Source organism: Hylobates moloch, unplaced genomic scaffold, assembly GCF_009828535.3.
Source record: "Hylobates moloch isolate HMO894 unplaced genomic scaffold, HMol_V3 SCAFFOLD_3, whole genome shotgun sequence".
Classification (NCBI taxonomy): domain Eukaryota; kingdom Metazoa; phylum Chordata; class Mammalia; order Primates; family Hylobatidae; genus Hylobates; species Hylobates moloch.
In genome coordinates this window covers 86,688,276-86,695,317 of record NW_026652278.1, presented here as the reverse complement: position 1 = coordinate 86,695,317, position 7,042 = coordinate 86,688,276, and the positions used below count along the sequence as shown (strand labels likewise).

Below are 7,042 nucleotides of genomic sequence, written 5' to 3'. Positions count from 1 at the left end.
AAAACTCTATTACCTAGCTCTCATATAGCCCCAACTCTAGCAGGGGACCACAATAAGGCTTTGGGTCCCTGGGTATCAATGCCAAGATGGATTCTGTGTCTACCAGCACTTGAAATGTTTAAATTCCTCTTTACCTAGTATGTGGCAACTCTAGTAAATAGCCGTAAGTGCCATGGGGGAAGAATTGAGGAATCACGTCTACTCACTCACTGCTGTGAAGGAGTTGTTCCTCCTGGAAACCCAGCCTCTCCTTCAGGCACTGGGGTCTGGCCTGAAGCTTTTCACTGGGGTAGCTGCCCTCAGCCTCCATCTCCCATCTTGGATTTCTTTTGGTTGTGTAGATTAAGCAGTGACTTTGTGGGCTGTTCTCCTCCTTGGCCACAGGAATAACCTGCTCAATTTGCCACCTCCACAGCTCTGGGAAGGTCAGATGTCCCTGGCTGCCACAGCAATGTTGGCACCTCTGCTTAGAGAGGGCCATGCTTTCTCCAAGCCTCCAGGGGCTACACAGGCAGCATGTTGGCCCCAACTCCTGGGCTCTTTCTAGGATGTTATATCCTGTATCTTAGAAGAGTGTTCTCACACCAGCCTGGGCAACATAGTGAGACCCCCATCTCTACAAAAAATAGAAAAAGTTAGCCCGTGATGCTGGCACATGCCTGTAGCCCCAGCAACTCAGGAGGCTGAGGTGGAAGGACTGCTTTGAAGTCAAGACTGCAGTGAGCCATGATCGCACCACTGCACTTCAGCCTGGGCAACAGAGCAAGACCCTGTCTCAAATAAATAAGTAAATAAATAAATAAAAATAAACTCTACCTTATCCAGCTTTATATTCTACCCCCTCCCTACCTTGTCCCAGGACCCTCGGGCCTGCCACACACACATGCACATGCACACCTCTCTCTCTGACTCAGTCACCTTGGCCAAGTCCTGCAGCTTCTTTAGAATTTGATCCCTGCCCTTTCTTACTAAGCCCAATGCCTCCCCAGCCAAGTGTAGTCTCAAGTTCGGGTGTGACCAGGAGCAGGTGGCTGGCCCTGAGGGTGGCCATTGCCTTGCAAGTCAGGGGTGGCTGGGCACCTGGGTGCTTCCCTTCAGACGACCCCATTCCAAGCTTCAGGGAGCCTCTGTCCCCACAGAGAGAGCTGAACTGACCAGGACTAAGAGTTCATACTTTTCTCTAATTATGCCCTGGGCTCAATTCTCAGCATTTTTAGCCCTCCAGCAGCAGGAAATAGTCTCTTTAGCTGCAGCCTCAAGGCCCTGTGACCAAAACACTGTGCTATGGTGTGGTTGATGGTGAATCATGTTTAACCTTTCACTGTCTTTCTCTAACCGATGGTCTCAGCAGCACCCATCCAACTCCAGGCTTTATTGACGTCCATCCCCAGGACCTCTCAGAAAACTGAGCTACAGCATCCCCAGTGCATGTTCTCCCATTCTAATTCACCAACTGTGGAGGTTCTAAGTTCTAACAATTTCGCCTACTTCAGCGTGCCAGGGGCATCAACCTGCCACCCACCACCAGGGTTGGCGCCAGCAGTGATGTGAAGCAGCTCGCACATCCCACGTGGAGCCTGCTTCCTCCACCTGCCCTGGAACCAAGCCCCCAGGTCAGGTTCTCTGGAAAACTCGAGCTGGTCCTGTGCAGGCAGGAGCCACCCCCATGGTAGAGTGAAGGAGACAGGATGCCGCAACGGAGGCCTCGACGATTCTTGGGGGAGCTCTGGTGCTGGGATGGCTGGTCAGGGACATCGTGCCTTGAGGCAAGGGAACTCTGCCCTTCCAGGCTACTGGAGGTGCCAAGATACCAAAAGGAGGGGCATGACCATGGGCCGCGGGTAATTCCTGCAGGGGACTCAGCTGAGAGCCACCAGTAGCCACTCTTCCCAGTGGCTGCGGGACCAAGTGCCTCAGTCCTGAAAGGATCTTGCCCGTGGGCACAGAGCACCAGAGACCTTGGAAAGTCCCTCTGAGCACGACTCCTCTGTGCCTAACCCTGAGCAGCTCCAGGGCTCCACCCTAAACTGTGTATTGCTTTGGACGTGCTAGCAGTTCCAAATCCCGCGGGGCCAGCCGGGCAGACAGCACCTGCTGTGGAGAGAACAAAGGGTGAAGCCGACTGAGCACACGGTGGGTTTGAACTGTTGCATGGGCAGGAGGTGGGGTGGATGAGACAGGGAGGGGTCAGGGGGATGCTGTGGCTGGAGCTGAGGTGCTGGACATCATGAGGGGAACAGGAGGCCATGGGGGAGGTTTTCTGGTGGGGACCAGACATGGCTAGAGCAGTGCTTGAGAAAATTCCATCCAACATAATGGATGTTAAGAGGGGATAACTCTGCATTCCCTGAGCTTTGGCTGTACCAGTGGGGGCAAAAAACAGCTCCAACCTCCAGGAGTGTCAGGAGAGTGACACAGGCACACAAGAGGCAGAAAGGACTGTGCAAGGCCAAGTGCCAGCTAGCTGAGGTCCAAGGCAGGGCCACGTGGAGGGGACCCACAGGGCTTCCTGGCTAGTATATCCAGGGGGCCCTGCCCGAGGGCTGTCCAGTGGGGAGCTGCTGGCCTCATCTCCAACTGTCAGGAAGGGAATGTGACTCTCCAGGAGGAGGAGACTGGCCCAAAGCCACGCAGCCACACAGCGGCGGGGTCAGGACCTGCACCTGAGTCGGCACTAGAACCACCTCCTTAACCACCAGTCCATACTGCCCACGTTGAGGTGGCCAGGAGGTCAGGAACGAGGAGCACCAAGGAGTGGCCTTGACAAAATGGCCCACAGATGCCAGGGCTGGGAACCACGCTGCTGCGAGAGGACAGAAGGGGGGATGCACGCTGGGAACAGACACTCAGGACGGAAATGTGTCAAGAAGGAAAGAAGAATGCACGCGGCAGCCTGAGAGGCTGGCAGTGTCCAACAGGGCTTGTTACAGAAGTGGGGAGAGAGTCCACGCCAGAGGGGCTGGTGGGGCAGGGGAGGACAATGGGCTCCAGAGGGGCCGTGTGTGTATGGAGGAGAGTCATAAAGACAGGAAGAAAGTGAAGGGGAGGAGCCCCATGGATAAATAAGACGGGAAATTCGGTCGGGGTGGGGCAGGGGAGGGTCAGGGAGAGAGGGAGGACTCCTTTCTGCTTTGGGGTAGAAATGATTAGAGTGGTTTTGTTGTTGTTGTTGTTGTTGTTGTTGTCGTTTTTTCTGAGACAGAGTCTTGCTCTGTCGCTCAGGCTGGAGTGCAGTGGCATGATCTCGTCTCACTGCAACCTCTGCCTCCCAGGTTCAAGCGATTCTCCTGCCTCAGCCTCCTGAGTAGCTGGGATTTATAGGCACCCACTACCATGCCCAGCTAATTTGTTGTATTTTTAGTAGAGATGGGGTTTCGCCATGTTGCCCAGGCTGGTCTCAAACTCCTGAGCTCAGGCAATCTGCCTGCCTCTGTCCCGCAAAGTACTAGGATTACGCCCAGCCTATGATTAGAGTTTTTTTAAGTGCTGGGGTAGGAAGAAGTAGACAGGAGCCCTGGCCATGGGAGAGGCTGGCCTGGGGCATTGTGTGGGGCGGTGAAAATGCTACGGGTAGAATTAGGCGGGAAGGAAGAGGAGTGTGGCAGAATTCCATTCTAAAACAGGATAGTTAGGGAAGGTCTCACAGGCGATATTAGAGGAAGATGTGAAGGTGCTGAGCTATCAAGGGTGGCAACCAGTGTCGACACACTACAGGCAGGAGAGGTCTGGTGCTCCTAGTGCCTGGTGCTATGGCTGGAAAAGCAAGTGCCGCTGGAACAGAGTGGACAAGGGCGAGAGGAAGAGGAAGCGAAGGCAGAGAGGTGACAACGAACTTCACACAGGGTCGTGGGAAATACTGTGCAGACTCCAGGTTGGATTCTGAGGCAAGTTGGCGCCCTCAGAAGGTTTGCAGCTGAGGAGGGACATGGCTGGGGATGACTGAGCTGCTGCTGACTTAGCTGACAACTGAATGAGGAGAGCAAGTGCGCATGCAGGGAGTTCGGTCAGGAGGCTACGGCGGGAACCGGTGGGAATGCAGGAAGCACGGACTGCAACTCATATTTCTGGAAGTACCTGCAGCTTTGACAAGAAGGATTTGCTTGTGGGTGGTGTGCTGGGTGTGAGAGATGAGGTGCTTGCAAGAATCCTGGCTAGGTGAATGGGATGACTGGTTTGAAGGAGATCGGTGGCTGCACATTCAGCTCAAGGTGTCTAGGAGATGTCCAGGTGGAGATGTTGGGGGAACAAATGCATTAGAGCCTGGGGCTGAGGAGAAAGGCCCAGGATATGAGGAGCATTTGGGAACCGTGTGCCTTCAGGAAGAAGGGATGAGGTCACCAATGGCAGTGGATGTTTTAGAGAAAAGTTCCAACCCTGACAATCCCGGGGGGCATTTCAACATTAAAAGATTGGGACAGTGATGAGGAACTAGTGAGGAGACCAAGGGCTGGTCAGTGAGGTAAGAGAACCATGGGACAGAGGTGCTGGGGGCCAAGAAAAAAAGTATTTCAGGCCGACGGCAGTGGCTCATGCCTGTAATTCCAGCACTTTGGGAGGCCAAGGTGGGCGAATCACTTGAGGTCAGGAGTTCCAGACCAGCCTGGCCAACATGGTGAAACCCCGTCTCTACTAAAAATACAAAAAATTAGCTGGGTGTGGTGGCACACGCCTATAATCCCAGCTACTCAGGAGGTTGAGGCAGGAGAATCGCTTGAACCCGGGAGGCAGAGGTTGCAATGAGCCAAGATCACGCCACTGCACCCCAGCCTGGATGACAGAGCAAGACTCCATCTCAAAAAACAATTTCAGAAAGAAATGATCAACCATGATATGGTTGGGCGGAAAAGGCAGGTGGAGTTGGAGGGGAAGGAGGGAGAGTGCCTTGGGGTGGGAGGAGAGAAAGTGGAAACAATGAAGGTGGACAACTCGGCGTGACTTTGCTGTTAAGGGGCACAAAGCAGTGAGGAGGTCGTAGCAAATGGAAGTGGGGTCAAGAGAGGGTTTTAGGAGAGAACTGTGCTGTATGAAGGGAAAGAAGGTTGACATTCCCCTTGACAGGGATGGAAGAGGCCCTCAGGCCTGACAACACACACAGGCACACAGGGTTAAGGCGCTCCCACCTACTTCTGGCGTCTAACCCTTGTTTTTTTTTTTTTTTTTTTTTTTTTTTTGAGACGGAGTCTCGCCCTGTCACCCAGGCTGGAGTGCAGTGGCGCGATCTCGGCTCACTGCAAGCTCCGCCTCCCGGGTTCACGCCATTCTCCTGCCTCAGCCTCTCCGAGTAGCTGGGACTACAGGCGCCCGCCACCACGCCTGGCTAATTTTTTTTTTTTGTATTTTTAGTAGAGACGGGGTTTCACCGTGGTCTCGATCTCCTGACCTCGTGATCCGCCTGCCTCGGCCTCCCAAAGTGCTGGGATTACAAGCGTGAGCCACCGCGCCTGGCCTAACCCTTGTTTTTTAAATTTTTTTTTTTTTTTTTTTATATGAGGAGCATTTGGGAACAGTGTGCCTTCAGGAAGAAGGGATAAGGTCACCAATGGGAGTGGATGTTTTAGAGACAATTTCCAACCCTGACAATCTCAGTCCAGTGGCCCAACCTCAGCTCACTGCAACCTCCGCCTCCCAGGTTCAAGCAATTCTCCTGCCTCGGCCTCCTGAGTAGCTGGGATTGCAGGCGTCCACCACCAAGTCTGGCTAATTTTTGTATTTTTAGTAGAGACGAGGTTTCATCATTTTGGCCAGGCCGATCTCGAACTCCTGACCTGAAGTGATCCGTCCGCCTTGGTCTCCCAAAGTGCTGGGATTACAGGTGTGAGCCACAGCGCCCAGCCTTTAAATCTTTTTCCACGCGGAGGGTACCGTCTCCGTGGAGAAGGCCGAAGGGAGAAGCGCAGGAAGGACGTCCTGGAGTGAGGAGACTGGGAAAACCTGAAGGAGTGGAGGGCAGGGAGGGAGGGAGGCTGCGCGGAAGCCGGCGCGAGAAGCTCACCGCGTGGTGCACGGGACGCCGGGCTGGGCCGGAGCCAGAGGCAGGAAGGTGGGCAGAGGCTGCAGCAGGCAAGTAGGAGCGCTCCTGATGGCTGCTCTTAGGAGAAACCAAGGCCGAGTGTGCAGAGAGTCGGGCAGGAAGACGCCTTGAGAGAGTGGCTGACGCAAGCCAGCAGAGGGTGTCGCGGACAGCATGTGCGGGCTGACATGCGCTCGGGTGCTGCGCAGGGTGGAGTCCTGGGGCTTGGCTCGCGGAGTGCTGTCGCGCCCAGGGTTAAGGGGGTGCAGGCGGTGAAAGCAACGGAGCCCAGGCTGGTCCGGCCCTGCCACCTCCCTCCATTCGCCTGGCTAAGCTCGGGGACTCCCGCCCTCTCCCCCCAGTGCCTGCTGCGCTGGGCCCAGGCCGCCTGTGCCCTGCCGGGCCCTCCGCCTCGCTCCCCTCCCCGCACTCCAGGGCCTGCTCCTCACCCCACGGTTCCATCTCCCTGGTTTCCACCAGAGACTGGGTACGTGGGGGCGCTGGCAAGGCGAAGGACGAGGCTTGTTTACCGTCACCATGGAGACGGTGGCGGGGTGGGTCACCAGGCTTGGTGGGCCCAGGGTGAGGCCGGGGAGAGGCTGCTTTGCCCCCAGCCCTCCCTTCTCCTACCCCTACCCCTTGTCCTGGGCCCGCCAGGCCCGAGAGCCCGCTTCAGGAGGAGCGCACACCCGGCTCCGACCTGCAGAACTGCCAGCGGATAGAGTGCGATCTGTGATAATTAACCCAGAAAATTAACACATCTCATTCTAGTTTATTTCTGTGCTCGTGTAAATAGTGAATGATTTAGAATCCTACCACAGTGTGACAGTGTCCGCTTTCACACCCTCGGCTGGTTCTGACGCACTCCCGGCGTAGGAAGCTCTGGTGGCTGCCAGATAGTGCTGAGTTCACCTTTTCCAGTTGGTAGCACTTTGTCTCCGATCTCATTTCACCTTCAGGACATGCTGTGGAGGGGTCGCTAAGAGTCCGAATTAGCAGGTGGGCACTGGTAATAATACCAGTAATAAGAAC

The 7,042-nt window shown here is 55.2% G+C and overlaps 1 long non-coding RNA gene and 1 pseudogene across 1 annotated transcript; one reads left to right on the top strand and one right to left on the bottom strand.

Annotated features, from left to right (window-relative positions):
- Nucleotides 1-1,161: 1,161 nt before the first annotated feature.
- On the bottom strand, nucleotides 1,162-6,410 carry LOC131382960 (uncharacterized). The gene is made up of 2 exons (XR_009212593.1): nucleotides 5,993-6,410; nucleotides 1,162-2,094 (listed from the first exon to the last, which is right to left on the bottom strand). It is a non-coding gene; the product is annotated as an uncharacterized LOC131382960 (long non-coding RNA).
- LOC116466207 (U6atac minor spliceosomal RNA) lies at nucleotides 5,017-5,149 on the top strand (annotated as a pseudogene).
- Nucleotides 6,411-7,042: the final 632 nt, after the last annotated feature.